The sequence below is a fragment of the Pristiophorus japonicus genome, chromosome 15 (genome assembly GCF_044704955.1).
Source record: "Pristiophorus japonicus isolate sPriJap1 chromosome 15, sPriJap1.hap1, whole genome shotgun sequence".
Taxonomy (NCBI): domain Eukaryota; kingdom Metazoa; phylum Chordata; class Chondrichthyes; family Pristiophoridae; genus Pristiophorus; species Pristiophorus japonicus.
Genome location: NC_091991.1, coordinates 182,338,346 through 182,354,565, shown reverse-complemented (window position 1 = coordinate 182,354,565; position 16,220 = coordinate 182,338,346).

Sequence of the window (16,220 nt, the reverse complement as noted above, 5' to 3'; positions counted from 1 at the left end):
GTTGCCTCTCCCAGTTACTTCGATCTCCAGTTCTTCAGCTGGTTGGCCTGAGAGCATTGTTCGGAGCGTTGCTTGGCTTCTTGAGACGATGTTGGGCCTCTCGGTAGTTGGGTTGTATATCCTGCACACAAGTCGAGTTCAGGGCCCGTTCGATGGTAGGTTTCCCAGCCGGTAACAGTCCGTCTCCGTTCTCTCTTGGTTTCTGTCTGTCTGTGACTGCTACTGCTCCTCGACTCCTTCTCCTACTGCTCCAGCTGCTTCTCCCCTCCCGGTGATTTCGTAGGTCCTAGATTTGTATCCAATTTAGTTCTGGCCTTTTTCGCGCCCAAACTCAATAGCTTTAAATATTTAATCAGAAGATGCCACAGGTGTGAGGACAGGGGTATTGTTTCAGTGCACATTGGTGCCTCAAAGTCTGCTGGTTCATTGTCACAGTCCTGGGAGTCAATCGGTTTGTGCCTCCCCTTTAATGGGCCATCACCGCGGTGATCTCAGGACTATTGTCCACTGTCCATAATTAGGTAGATGATGGTCCACATTCATAATTTGATTAGGGGTGAGTCATATTTTCGAACTGGGCCGGGTAGTCCCCATTGGTTGAGGATTTCCCTGCTTCAGGCCCGACTCGACCCCTGATTGGCCGGCCAGAATGCACTTTTCCCCCATTGGCCAGTGCCTCTGTCTCGCTTGTGAGCCAGACTCCACAATGTCTGTACCCGCCCACACGTTTCCCAGCCTGCCTGGTCTGAGGATTTTACTTGGCCAAAAATGTTAATTTAAAATGTATAGGACGATGCCATCTTAGTTTTCTTGCCCTTAGGGTGTTCCAATAAAATGCGGCCGTGGATTTTCGAACCTTACAATGGTGATGGTTCTTCACTCTCACCTTCTGGTTTAATTTCACACTTCTCTCTTTTACTCTACCTCTATCATGATTCTCTTGCTGTCTTAATTTTGTCTCTTCTACAGACTGTGCCAAATTTGGCTTTAACAACAAGAATCTGGTTCGTGGCTGTTGTTTGATAAACAACTCTGCTGGTGTTCTACCAGTAGTTGCATGAGGAGTATTTCGATATGTAATCAAATAATTAGCCAATTTGTGATCCAATGACAACTGTCGTTTCCTTGGATTTGGATCTAACATTTGTTTTATGAGGGCAAGTTTTACAATTTGTACAGTGCGCTCTGCTGCACCATTCGAAGCAGGATGGTATGGTGGAACCTTGGTATGTTTCACACCATTTTTGCTCGTGAATTGTGCAAATTCTTCTGAACGAAATTGTGGTCCAGTATCTGAAACAATCTCTTCAGGGAGGCCAAATGAAGAAAATAATCTTCGTAAAATGTCCAATGTTTTACTTGTTGTTATTTTCCACATTGGAAACACCTCAACCCACTTCGAATGGCTATCAATCACAATGAAATACATTTCCAGCCAATCCACATACGCTTTAAAACGTTCCCGGTCGTGTCTATATTCCCACAAATGTCCGATTACAGCTGTCATTTTAATCTCTAGCTGTTCACACCGTGTGCTGTATTTTACCTCGGATTTTTGTAGCTTTTTTCCAAAGACAGAAACTTCCAAAGTCTTTCTGTCGGCTGGCTGAATCCGTCACCAACAAAATTTAAGCTTTAAACCATCTGAAAAATCCCATCTCAGTCGCCAAATGTGATATCTTCACAGAGCACAGCACACACAGCTTCCTAACATGGTAGGCAGCTCTCTCGGAAGTCTCCGGAAATCGGCCTGGTTCTGTTTATTATTAACTATTCAGTTGCAGTACACAATACGTCCACATCCACAGTGTGGAGCTACAAACAATTCAAGCTTACAGACATTACACGAGGGAGAGAGGGAGAGAGAGAAAGAGAGGGAGAGAGAGGGAGGGAGAGAGAGAGAGAGAGAGGCATCGAGAGAGGGAAGGAGGCAGAGAGAGAGAGGGAGAGAGGCATTGAGAGAGGGAGGCAAAGACAAAGTGTGGGAGCAGCACAGAGAGCGGGAGCGGATGTGCGGGAGGGCTGGGGGGATGTTGGGGGGGGGGTTAGTGTCTGAGAATGTGTGTGGGGCGCAGAGCTTGGGGGGAAAAGATTGGCAGGGGAGAAGGATGGGTGACAGGGGGTGGCAGTGTTTGGGGGTTTGGAGGGGAGGTGTGCGAAAATGAGTGCGGGGTGCAGGGCTGGGGGGGTGCAGTGGGTGTGGGGTACAGGGCTGGGGGGTGCAGTGGGTGTGGGTTGGGCTGGGGGGGGCAGTGGGTGTGGGGTGCAGGGCTGGAGGGGGCAGTGGGTGTGGGTTGGGCTGGGGGGGTGCAGTGGGTGTGGGGTGCAGGGCTGGGGGGGTGCAGTGGGTGTGGGGTGCAGGGCTGGGGGGGTGCAGTGGGTGTGGGGTGCAGGGCTGGAGGGGGCAGCGGGTGTGGGGTGCAGGGCTGGAGGGGGCAGTGGGTGTGGGGTGCAGGGCTGGGGGGGTGCAGTGGGTGTGGGTTGGGCTGGGGGGGCAGCGGGTGTGGGGTGCAGGGCTGGAGGGGGCAGTGGGTGTGGGTTGGGCTGGGGGGGGCAGCGGGTGTGGGGTGCAGGGCTGGAGGGGGCAGTGGGTGTGGGTTGGGCTGGGGGGGCAGCGGGTGTGGGGTGCAGGGCTGGGGGGGGCAGCGGGTGTGGGGTGCAGGGCTGGAGGGGGCAGTGGGTGTGGGTTGGGCTGGGGGGGGCAGTGGGTGTGGGGTGCAGGGCTGGGGGGGTGCAGTGGGTGTGGGGTGCAGGGCTGGGGGGGGCAGCGGGTGTGGGTTGGGCTGGGGGGGGGCAGTGGGTGTGGGGTGCAGGGCTGGAGGGGGCAGCGGGTGTGGGGTGCAGGGCTGGAGGGGGCAGCGGGTGTGGGGTGCAGGGCTGGAGGGGGCAGCGGGTGTGGGGTGCAGGGCTGGAGGGGGCAGTGGGTGTGGGGTGCAGGGCTGGGGGGGTGCAGTGGGTGTGGGGTGCAGGGCTGGGGGGGGCAGTGGGTGTGGGGTGCAGGGCTGGGGGGGGCAGTGGGTGTGGGGTGCAGGGCTGGGGGGGGTGCAGTGGGTGTGGGGTGCAGGGCTGGGGGGGTGCAGTGGGTGTGGGTTGGGCTGGGGGGGGCAGTGGGTGTGGGGTGCAGGGCTGGAGGGGGCAGTGGGTGTGGGGTGCAGGGCTGGGGGGGTGCAGTGGGTGTGGGTTGGGCTGGAGGGGGCAGTGGGTGTGGGTTGGGCTGGAGGGGGCAGTGGGTGTGGGGTGCAGGGCTGGGGGGGTGCAGTGGGTGTGGGGTGCAGGGCTGGGGGGGTGCAGTGGGTGTGGGGGTGCAGGGCTGGGGGGGGCAGTGGGTGTGGGGGTGCAGGGCTGGGGGGGTGCAGTGGGTGTGGGGGTGCAGGGCTGGGGGGGGCAGTGGGTGTGGGTTGGGCTGGGGGGGGCAGTGGGTGTGGGGTGCAGGGCTGGGGGGGGCAGTGGGTGTGGGTTGGGCTGGGGGGGTGCAGTGGGTGTGGGGTGCAGGGCTGGGGGGGTGCAGTGGGTGTGGGGGTGCAGGGCTGGGGGGGTGCAGTGGGTGTGGGGTAGCCTCAGGACCTGTAACTGCCGAGCAAGATGTCCGGACAGCAATGCTCAGGAGCTGATTGTGGATTGTGGGGGACTCTGGGATGATTGACCTTCACGAAGGCCGAGGGAGGTATCTGTCAGCCTGGATTGCGATGATAGTTTGACTTTCTGCGAGTGTATATTTCCTGCACTCTGCCAGGTTAGAATTGAGATTGATTTTTAGTTTGCAATGTAAGTCCAATAAGAGAATCAGATATCAGGTTTAACGGCAGGATTACTGGAGATCCCTGTCCATCTCCCTCCGCTTCCCCACACACACAATGTTCCGTTGGGATCGCACTCTGTAATTACACTCAGTGATGGGACATGTCCCTCTCCAGGGAGGCTTGGGGTCGGGGGGTGGGGGAGGAGGATGGGGGAGAGCAGCAGCTAACAAGCAGCCAGTTACGGCCTGATGCCAAAACTGACCCAAACGAGACGCCCAACATGTAAGAAAAATGAAGAATTTGCATTTATATAGCAACTTTCACACCACCAGACATCCCAGAGTGCTTTACAGCCAATCAAGTACTTTTTGAGTGTAGTCACTGTTGCAATGTGGGAAACCTGGCAGCCAATTTGCGCACAGCAAGCTCCCACACACAACAATGTGATATTGACCAGATAATCTGTTTTAGTGATGTTGATTGAGGGATAAATATTGACCCCAGGACACCGGGGATAACTCCCCTGCTCTTCTTCGCAATAGTGCCATGGGATCTTTTACATCCACCTGAGAGGCAGACAGGGCCACGATTCAATATCTCATCTGAAATACGACACCTCCGACAGTGCAGCGCTCTCTCAGTACTGCCCCTCCGACAGTGCGGCGCTCCCTCAGTACTGCCCTTCCGACAGTGCAGCACTCCCTCAGTACTGCCCCTCCGACAGTGCGGCGCTCCCTCAGCACTGCCCCTCCGATAGTGCAGCGCTCTCTCAGTACTGCCCCTCCGACAGTGCGGCGCTCCCTCAGTACTGCCCCTCCGACAGTGCGGCGCTCCCTCAGTACCGCCCCTCCGACAGTGCAGCACTCCCTCAGTACTGCCCTTCCGACAGTGCAGCACTCCCTCAGTACTGCCCCTCCGACAGTGCGGTGCTCCCTCAGCACTGCCCCTCCGACAGTGCAGCACTCCCTCAGTACTGCCCCTCCGACAGTGCGGCGCTCCCTCAGTACTGCCCCTCCGACAGTGCGGCGCTCCCTCAGTACTGCCCCTCCGACAGTGCAGCACTCCCTCAGTACTGCCCCTCCGACAGTGCGGTGCTCCCTCAGTACTGCCCCTCTGACAGTGCGGCACTCTCTCAGTACTGCCCCTCCAACAGTGCAGCACTCCCTCAGTACTGCCCCTCCGACAGTGCGGCGCTCCCTCAGCACTGCCCCTCCGACAGTGCAGCACTCCCTCAGTACTGCCCCTCCGACAGTGCGGCGCTCCCTCAGTACTGCCCCTCCGACAGTGCGGCGCTCCCTCAATACTGCCCCTTTGACAGTGCAGCACCCGCTCAGTAATGCCCCTCTGACAGTGCAGCACTCCCTCAGTACTGTCCCTCCGACAGTGCAGCACTCCCTCAGTACTGCCCCTCCGATAGTGCGGCACTCCCTCAGTACTGCCCCTCCGACAGTGCAGCACTCCCTCAGTACTGCCCCTCCGACAGTGCGGTGCTCCCTCAGTACTGCCCCTCTGACAGTGCGGCACTCTCTCAGTACTGCCCCTCCAACAGTGCGGTGCTCCCTCAGTACTGCCCCTCTGACAGTGCGGCACTCTCTCAGTACTGCCCCTCCAACAGTGCGGTGCTCCCTCAGCACTGCACTGGAGTGTAGCCTAGATTTTTGTGCTCAAGTCTGTGCAGTGGGACATGAACCCACAACCTTCTGGCTCGGAGGTGAGAGTGTGAGCAGTGAAAGATTGGGGGCGGGAGCTCGAGGTGCGTGGAGAGGCCGACAAAAGGCCCAGCCGGTGCAGCTCCAGCCGGGAGAAAAAGCAAAAAAAGAAGTAGAAAGAAGTCAAAAGGTGACGTCACAGCCAAAGGGTTAAGTGATTGGCTGGTGATTGGTGAGTAGCTTTTCTTTTTCTTTTTTACATCAGTAAGTAACCTGTTAACATTGTTGTCACCAATTTAAGTGTATCTAAGGGTTAAGTCATGGCAGGAGAGCTCGGTCGGGTGTTATGCTCCTCCTGTACCATGTGGGAACTCAGGGACACTTCCGGTGTCCCTGACGACTAGGTGTACGGGAAGTGTATCCGCCTCGAGCTCCTGACGGTCCGCGTTGCGGAATTGGAGTTGATGGTGGATTTACTCTGGAGCATCCACGATGCTGAGAATGACGTGAGTATTACATGTAATGAGTTGGTCTTACCGCAGGTGAAGGGTCCACAGCCAGATAGGGAATGGAAGACCAGCAGGAAGAGCAGTGCAAGGAAGGTAGTGCAGGGGTCCCCTGCGGTCATCCCCCTGCAAAACAGATACACCACTTTGAGTACTGTTGGGGGGGATGACTCATCAGGGGAGGGCAGCAGCAGCCAAGTTCATGGCACCGTGGCTGGCTCTGCTGCACAGGAGGGCAGGAAAAAGAGTGGGAGAGCGATAGTGATAGGGGATTCGATTGTAAGGGGAATAGATAGGCGTTTCTGCGGTCGCAATCGAGACTCCAGGATGGTATGTTGCCTCCCTGGTGCAAGGGTCAAGGATGTCTCGGAGCGGGTGCAGGACATTCTGAAATGTGAGGGAGAACAGCCAGTTGTCGTGGTGCACATTGGTACCAACGACATAGGTAAAAAAAGGGATGAGGTCCTACGAAACGAATTTAAGGAGCTAGGAGCTAAATTAAAACATAAGACCTCAAAAGTAGTAATCTCAGGATTGCTGCCAGTGCCACGTGCTAGTCAGAGCAGGAATCACAGGATAGCTCAGATGAATACGTGGCTTGAGCAGTGGTGCAGCAGGGAGGGATTCAAATTCCTGGGGCATTGGAACCGGTTCTGGGGAGGTGGGACCAGTACAAACCGGACGGTCTGCACCTGGGCAGGACCGGAACCAATGTCCTTGGGGGAGTGTTTGCTAGTGCTGTTGGGGAGGAGTTAAACTAATATGGCAGGGGGATGGGAACCAATGCAGGGAGACAGAGGGAGACAAAATGGAGACAGAAGCAAAAGACAGAAAGGAAAGGAGTAAAAGTGGAGGGCAGAGAAACCCAAGGAAAAAAGAAAAAGGGCCAATGTACAGCAAAATTCTAAAGGGTCAAAGTGTAATAAAAAGGCAAGCCTGAAAGCTCGGTGCCTCAAAGCGAGGAGTATTCGGAACCCAGGAGAGGGCTCTGAGCTAGTTAGAGTGGGTGAGAGCTCAGATGAACAGGACCCCAAGAAAGAATGCAAAAGGCAGGAGGCAACAGAGCAGAGTAGCACTGGGATAAGTGTAAACCACAAGGTGATAGGAAGGGACAATATGTATGAATATAAAGGGGCTGCAGGAGGGGTCAAAACTAAAATTCATGGTTTAAAAACTAGTATTAAAACACTCTACCTAAACGCACACAGCATTCAAAATAAAGTAAATGAGTTGACGGCACAAATCATTACAAATGGGTATGATTTGGTGGCCATTACAGAAACGTGGTTGCAGGGTGGCCAAGACTAGGAATTAAACATACAGGGGTATCTGACGATTCGGAAGGATAGACAAGAAGGGAAAGGAGGTGGGGTAGCTCTGTTAATAAAGGATGATATCAGGGCAGTTGTGAGAGATGATATTGGCTCTAATTAACAAAATGTTGAATCATTGTGGGTAGAGATTAGAGATAGTAAGGGGAAAAAGTCACTGGTGGGTGTAGTTTATAGACTCCCAAATAATAACTTCACGGTGGGGCGGGCAATAATCAAGGAAATAATGGAGGCATGTGAAAAAGGAACGACAGTAATCATGGGAGATTTTAACCTACATATCGATTGGTCAAATCAAATCGCACGGGGTAGCCTGGAGGAGGAATTCATAGAATGCATTCGGGATTGTTTCTTAGAACAGTATGTTACAGAACCTACAAGGGAGCAAGCTATCTTAGATCTGGTCCTGTGTAATGAGACAGGAATAATAAACGATCTCCTAGTAAAAGATCCTCTCGGAATGAGTGATCACAGTATGGTTGAATTTGTAATACAGATTGAGGGTGAGGAAGTAGTGTCTCAAACGAGCATACTATGCTTAAACAAAGGGGACTACAGTGGGATGAGGGCAGAGTTAGCTAAAGTAGACTGGGAACACAGACTAAACGGTGGAACAATTGAGGAACAGTGGAGGACTTTTAAGGAGCTCTTTCATAATGCTCAACAAAAATATATTCCAGTGAAAAAGAAGGTGGTAAGAGAAGGGATAACCAGTCGTGGATAACCAAGGAAATAAAGGAGAGTATCAAATTAAAAACCAATGTGTCTAAGGTGGCCAAGGTTAGTGGGAAAATAGAAGATTGGGAAAATTTTAAACGACAGCAAAGAATGACTAAGAAAGCAATAAAGAAAGGAAAGATAGATTACGAAAGTAAACTTGCGCAAAACATAAAAACAGATAGTAAAAGCTTTTACAGATCTATAAAACGGAAGAGAATGACTGAAGTAAATGTTGGTCCCTTAGAAGATGAGAAGGGGGATTTAATAATGGGAAATGTGGAAATGGCTGAGACCTTAAACAATTATTTTGCTTCGGTTTTCACAGTGGAAAACATAAAAACCATGCCAAAAATTGCTGGTCACGGGAATGTGGGAAGGGAGGACCTTGAGACAATCACTATCACTAGAGAGGTAGTGCTGGACAGGCTAATGGGACTCAAGGTAGACAAGTCCCCTGGTCCTGATGAAATGCATCCCAGGGTATTAAAAGAGATGGCGGAAGTTATAGCAGATGCATTCGTTATAATCTACCAAAATTCTCTGGACTCTGGGGAGGTACCAGCGGATTGGAAAACAGCTAATGTAACGCCTCTGTTTAAAAAAGGGGGCAGACAAATGGCAGGTAACTATAGGCCGGTTAGTTTAACATCTGGAGTGGGGAAAATGCTTGAAGCTATCATTAAGGAAGAAATAGCGGGACATCTAGATAGGAATAGTGCAATCAAGCAGACGCAACATGGATTCATGAAAGGGAAATCATGTTTAACTAATTTACTGGAATTCTTTGAGGATATAACGAGCATGGTGGATAGAGGTGTACCGATGGATGTGGTGTATTTAGATTTCCAAAAGGTATTTGATAAGGTGCCACACAAAAGGTTACTGCAGAAGATAAAGGTACGCGGAGTCAGAGGAAATGTATTAGCATGGATAGAGAATTGGCTGGCTAACAGAAAGCAGAGAGTCGGGGTAAATGGGTCCTTTTCGGGTTGGAAATCGGTGGTTAGTGGTGTGCCACAGGGATCAGTGCTGGGACCACAACTGTTTACAACATACATAGATGACCTGGAAGAGGGGACAGAGTGTAGTGTAACAAAATTTGCAGATGACACAAAGATTAGTGGGAAAGCGGGTTGTGTAGAGGACACAGAGAGGCTGCAAAGAGATGTAGATAGGTTAAGCGAATGGGCTAAGGTTTGGCTGATGGAATACAATGTCAGAAAATGTTAGGTCATCCACCTTGGAAAAAAAAACAGTAAAAGGGAATATTATTTGAATGGGGAAATTACAACATGCTGCGGTGCAGAGGGACCTGGAGGTCCTTGTGCATGAATCCCAAAAAGTTAGTTTGCAGGTGCAGCAGGTAATCAGGAAGGCGAATGGAATGTTGGCCTTCATTGCGAGAGGGATGGAGTACAAAAGCAGGGAGGTCCTGCTGCAACTGTATAGGGTATTGGTGAGGCCGCACCTGGAGTACTGCGTGCAGTTTTGGTCACCTTACTTAAGGAAGGATATACTAGCTTTGGAGTGGGTACAGAGACGATTCACTGGGCTGATTCCGGAGATGAGGGGGTCACCTTATGATGATAGATTGAGTAGACTGGATCTTTACTCGTTGGAGTTCAGAAGGATGAGAGGTGATCTTATAGAAACATTTAAAATAATGAAAGGGATAGACAAGGTAGAGGCAGAGAGGTTGTTTCCACTGGTCGGGAAGACTAGAACTAGGGGGCACATTCTCAAAATACGGGGGAGCCAATTTAAAACCGAGTTGAGAAGGAATTTCTTCTCCCAGAGGGTTGTGAATCTGTGGAATTCTCTGCCCAAGGAAGCAGTTGAGGCTAGCTCATTGAATGTATTCAAGTCACAGATAGATAGATTTTTAACCAATAAGGGAATTAAGGGTTATGGGGAGCGGGCGGGTAAGTGGAGCTGAGTCCACGGCCAGACCAGCCATGATCCTGTTGAATGGCGGAGCAGGCTCGAGGGGCTAGATGGCCTACTCCTGTTCCTAATTCTTATGTTCTTATAACACAGTCAGTAACTCCCTCCCGCTGCCCGTTCCCTGCAATACTTTAACCGCGGTGATTAGGACTCTGTGACCTTTGGGTCAAACAGGGGCGTGTAGCGGCTGGACTGGAGTGTCTGCCCGTGACATGATATTAACATTGATTTATCAATTACGAATGATAATTGGCTGAGGAATAATTCTCTCAGACTGGTTATAAACAGTGTGGAGCACTTCCTCAGTGAGTGGGGTTAGAGATCAGAGCACTGCAATAGTACGCTGGTCCCCATTGGGTTCCTGTTTATACCTGCCAGCTGCCAGCCTCTTCTTAACCAATGTCCGTCAGCGAAGTGGACGGTGCCTGACCCCTGACCCCTGACCCCAGGGCCGCTCACTTCTCACACACTCACCGTGGTCACCGTTTCACTAAACTGCTGAAAGGGAGATTCTTCATTCTGTTGTGCTCAACAGTTATTAGAGTGGGACTTTAATATGTTTGAAAGCAGTTCCTCTTTGAGCCTCTCTGACTCTACACTCAACCCTGATCGAAGACTAATAGAATAGTGCAGCACAGGAACCATTCGGCCCATCGAATCTGTGTGGCTCTGTCGAAGAGCGATCCAGTCGGCCCCCCTCCCCCGCCCCCCGCCCCTCACCCCACGGCTCTTTCCCCATATCCTGGCAATTGTTTTCTCCTTCAAATATTTATCCAAATCCCATTTGAAGGCTCCGATTGAGTCTGTATCCAGCACTCTCTCAGGCAGTGCATTCTAAATCCTAACCACTCGCTGCGTAAAATAGTATTCCTCAGGTCGCCTCTGGTTCGTTTGCCAATCACCTTAAATCTGTGTCCTCTGGTTACTGACCCTTCTGCCACTGGAGGCCATTCAGCCCCTCGAGCCTGTTACACAGGAACAGGAGGAGGCCCATTCAGCCCCTCGAGCCTGTTACACGGGAACAGGAGGAGGCCATTCAGCCCCTCGAGCCTGTTACACAGGAACAGGAGGAGGCCATTCAGCCCCTCGAGCCTGTTACACAGGAACAGGAGGAGGCCCATTCAGCCCCTCGAGCCTGTTACACGGGAACAGGAGGAGGCCATTCAGCCCCTTGAACCTGTTACACAGGAACAGGAGGAGGCCATTCAGCCCCTCGAGCCTGTTACACAGGAACAGGAGGAGGCCATTCAGCCCCTCGAGCCTGTTACACAGGAACAGGAGGAGGCCCATTCAGCCCCTCGAGCCTGTTACACGGAAACAGGAGGAGGCCATTCAGCCCCTCGAGCCTGTTACACAGGAACAGGAGGAGGCCATTCAGCCCCTCGAGCCTGTTACACAGGAACAGGAGGAGGCCCATTCAGCCCCTCGAGCCTGTTACACAGGAACAGGAGGCCCATTCATCCCCTCGAGCCTGTTACACAGGAACAGGAGGAGGCCCATTCAGCCCCTCGAGCTTGTTACACAGGAACAGGAGGAAGCCCATTCATCCCCTCGAGCCTGTTACACAGGAACAGGATGCCCATTCAGCCCCTCGAGCCTGTTACACAGGAACAGGAGGCCCATTCAGCCCCTCGAGCCTGTTACACAGGAACAGGAGGAGGCCCATTCAGCCCCTCGAGCTTATTACACAGGAACAGGAGCAGGACATTCAGCCCCTCGAGCCTGTTACACAGGAACAGGAGGAGGCCATTTAGCCCCTCGAGCCTGTTACACAGGAACAGGAGGAGGCCCATTCAGCCCCTCGAGCCTGTTACACGGGAACAGGAGGAGGCCATTCAGCCCCTCGAACCTGTTACACGGGAACAGGAGGAGGCCATTCAGCCCCTCGAGCCTGTTACACAGGAACAGGAGGAGGCCATTCAGCCCCTCGAGCCTGTTACACAGGAACAGGAGGAGGCCCATTCAGCCCCTCGAGCCTGTTACACGGGAACAGGAGGAGGCCATTCAGCCCCTTGAACCTGTTACACAGGAACAGGAGGAGGCCATTCAGCCCCTCGAGCCTGTTACACAGGAACAGGAGGAGGCCATTCAGCCCCTCGAGCCTGTTACACAGGAACAGGAGGAGGCCCATTCAGCCCCTCGAGCCTGTTACACGGAAACAGGAGGAGGCCATTCAGCCCCTCGAGCCTGTTACACAGGAACAGGAGGAGGCCATTCAGCCCCTCGAGCCTGTTACACAGGAACAGGAGGAGGCCCATTCAGCCCCTCGAGCCTGTTACACAGGAACAGGAGGCCCATTCATCCCCTCGAGCCTGTTACACAGGAACAGGAGGAGGCCCATTCAGCCCCTCGAGCTTGTTACACAGGAACAGGAGGAAGCCCATTCATCCCCTCGAGCCTGTTACACAGGAACAGGATGCCCATTCAGCCCCTCGAGCCTGTTACACAGGAACAGGAGGCCCATTCAGCCCCTCGAGCCTATTACACAGGAACAGGAGGAGGCCCATTCAGCCCCTCGAGCTTATTACACAGGAACAGGAGCAGGACATTCAGCCCCTCGAGCCTGTTACACAGGAACAGGAGGAGGCCATTTAGCCCCTCGAGCCTGTTACACAGGAACAGGAGGAGGCCCATTCAGCCCCTCGAGCCTGTTACACGGGAACAGGAGGAGGCCATTCAGCCCCTCGAACCTGTTACACGGGAACAGGAGGAGGCCATTCAGCCCCTCGAGCCTGTTACACAGGAACAGGAGGAGGCCATTCAGCCCCTCGAGCCTGTTACACAGGAACAGGAGGAGGCCCATTCAGCCCCTCGAGCCTGTTACACGGGAACAGGAGGAGGCCATTCAGCCCCTTGAACCTGTTACACAGGAACAGGAGGAGGCCATTCAGCCCCTCGAGCCTGTTACACAGGAACAGGAGGAGGCCATTCAGCCCCTCGAGCCTGTTACACAGGAACAGGAGGAGGCCCATTCAGCCCCTCGAGCCTGTTACACGGAAACAGGAGAAGGCCATGCAGCCCCTCGAGCCTGTTACACAGGAACAGGAGGAGGCCATTCAGCCCCTCGAGCCTGTTACACAGGAACAGGAGGAGGCCCATTCAGCCCCCGAGCCTGTTACACAGGAACAGGAGGCCCATTCATCCCCTCGAGCCTGTTACACAGGAACAGGAGGAGGCCCATTCAGCCCCTCGAGCTTGTTACACAGGAACAGGAGGAAGCCCATTCATCCCCTCGAGCCTATTACACAGGAACAGGATGCCCATTCAGCCCCTCGAGCCTGTTACACAGGAACAGGAGGCCCATTCAGCCCCTCGAGCCTGTTACACAGGAACAGGAGGAGGCCCATTCAGCCCCTCGAGCTTATTACACAGGAACAGGAGCAGGACATTCAGCCCCTCGAGCCTGTTGCACAGGAACAGGAGGAGGCCATTTAGCCCCTCGAGCCTGTTACACAGGAACAGGAGAAAGCCCATTCAGCCCCTCGAGCCTGTTACACAGGAAGAAGAGGAGGCCATTCAGCCCCTCGAGCCTGTTACATAGGAACAGGAGGAGGCCATTCAGCCCCTCGAGCCTGTTACACAGGAACAGGAGGAGGCCATTCAGTCCCTCGAGCCTGTTACACAGGAACAGGAGGAGGCCATTTAGCCCCTCGAGCCTGTTACACAGGAACAGGAGGAGGCCATTCAGCGAGCACAGGGCTGATGGGTGAGCAGGACTTGGTGCAAGTTAGGACATGAGTAGCCGGGTTTTGGACCACCTCTAGTTTACATAGGGTAGAATGTGGGAGGCCACCAGGACTGCATTGGAATAGTCAAGTCTAGAGGCAACAAAGGCATAGATGAGGGCTTCAGCAGCAATGAGCTGAGGCTGGGGCAGAGACGGGCAATGTTACGGAGGTGCAAATAGCCATTTTAAGTTATGCCACGGATATGTGGTTGGAAGCTCATTTCAGGGTCAAATATGACACCAAGGAAAAGGGGCGATGGTCACTGTGGATCACGGTCACTGTGGGTCACGGTTACTGTGGGTCACGGTGATGGTCACTGTGGGTCACGGTTACTCTGGGTCATGGTTACTCTGGGTCACGGTCACTGTGGGTCACGGTCACTGTGGGTCACGGTTACTCTGGGTCACGGTGATGGTCACTGTGGGTCACGGTGATGGTCACTGTGGGTCACGGTTACTGTGGGTCACGGTTACTGTGGGTCATGGTGATGGTCACTGTGGGTCACGGTGATGGTCACTGTGGGTCACGGTTACTTTGGGTCACGGTTACTGTGGGTCACGGTCACTGTGGATCACGGTTACTGTGGGTCACGGTCACTGTGGATCACGGTTACTGTGGATCACGGTCACTGTGGGTCACGGTTACTGTGGGTCACGGTTAATGTGGGTCACGGTTACTGTGGGTCACGGTTACTTTGGGTCACGGTTACTGTGGGTCACGGTTAATGTGGGTCACGGTTACTGTGGGTCACGGTTACTTTGGGTCACGGTTACTGTGGGTCACGGCTACTGTGGGTCACGGTGATGGTCACTGTGGATCACGGTTACTGTGGGTCACGGTTACTGTGGGTCACGGTGATGGTCACTGTGGATCACGGTTACTGTGGGTCACGGTTAATGTGGGTCACGGTTACTGTGGGTCACGGTTACTTTGGGTCACGGTTACTGTGGGTCACGGTTAATGTGGGTCACGGTTACTGTGGGTCACGGTTACTTTGGGTCACGGTTACTGTGGATCACGGTTACTGTGGGTCACGGTTACTGTGGGTCACGGTGATGGTCACTGTGGATCACGGTCACTGTGGATCACGGTTACTGTGGGTCACGGTTACTGTGGGTCACGGTTAATGTGGGTCACGGTTACTTTGGGTCACGGTTACTGTGGGTCACGGTTAATGTGGGTCACGGTTACTGTGGGTCACGGTTACTCTGGGTCACGGTTACTTTGGGTCACGGTTACTGTGGGTCACGGTTACTCTGGGTCACGGTTACTCTGGGTCACGGTTACTGTGGGTCACGGTTACTGTGGGTCACGGTGATGGTCACTTTGGGTCACGTTTACTCTGGGTCACGGTTACTGTGGGTCACGGTTACTGTGGGTCACGGTTAATGTGGGTCACGGTTACTCTGGGTCACGGTTACTCTGGGTCACGGTTACTGTGGGTCATGGTTACTGTGGGTCACGGTTAATGTGGGTCACGGTGATGGTTACTGTGGGTCACGGTTACTTTGGGTCACGGTTACTCTGGGTCACGGTTACTGTGGGTCACGGTTACTGTGGGTCACGGTTACTGTCGCTCACGGTTATTGTGGGTCACGGTGATGGTTACTGTGGGTCATGGTTGATACGTTCATAATAAAGGATGAAACTGAGTATTGTGTACAATGAGCAAGTGTGACCTTAGCTCCTTTAATGAGACTCCAGAGTGCAGGTACCTCGTGGGTGGCCTGCTATATACCGTGCTCCCAAGGGATGCTGGGATCCCTTGGGACTCCGACAGGTAGGCCCTCTGGTGGTGGTGTAATACAGGTTGCAAAGGGGTAAATACATAACATTACTTCATCGTAAAGTCAACAGTACACTTATTTACAGGGTGAGACGATCTGGGGCTTTTCACTCTCTTGTCGATTGTCTCGGTACAAATGCGGGTGTGGGTGAGTTGGTTAGTTCTTCGCTGGGCTGCTGGGCAGCCGGCCTTGCCTGGCTGCTGGGGATGGTGAGTTTGGCTTCGTGGTCAACCATGTGTCAGTTGTCACTTGTGTGTGTGTTGGAGGGTCAAATTTGGTGGTGTCTTCTTCAGGTTGTTCGTAGCTGTTGGTGAACCGCAATTTGATCTGTTCCAAATGTTTTCGGCATGTTAGTTCATTGGCCAATTTGACCTGAAACACCCTACTCCCCTCTTTTGCTATGACCGTGCCAGCGAGCCATTTGGGACCATGTCCATAATTGAGTACAAACTCAATATTGCTTGACAAATTTGCGCGATCATGGTACACACTTTGTTGATGCCGCCTGCCCTCCACCTGATCATGTAGATTAGGGTGGACAAGAGCGATGGCTCATTGTCGCTGTCTGGGACATCAGGCAGGCCGTGCGTGGCAAACATGGCTCGTAGGCTTTCGATGGTGGCCGTGGATGTGCTTATAGTCATTATCGCACATTCAGTCCATTTTGAATAAGCATCCACGACAACCAAGAACATTTTGCCTAGAAATGGGCCTGCATAGTCCACGTGGATCCTCGACCACGGTTTGGACGGCCACGACCACAAACTTAGCGGTGCCTCTCTGGGTGCATTGCTCAGCTGAGAGTAAGTGTTGCA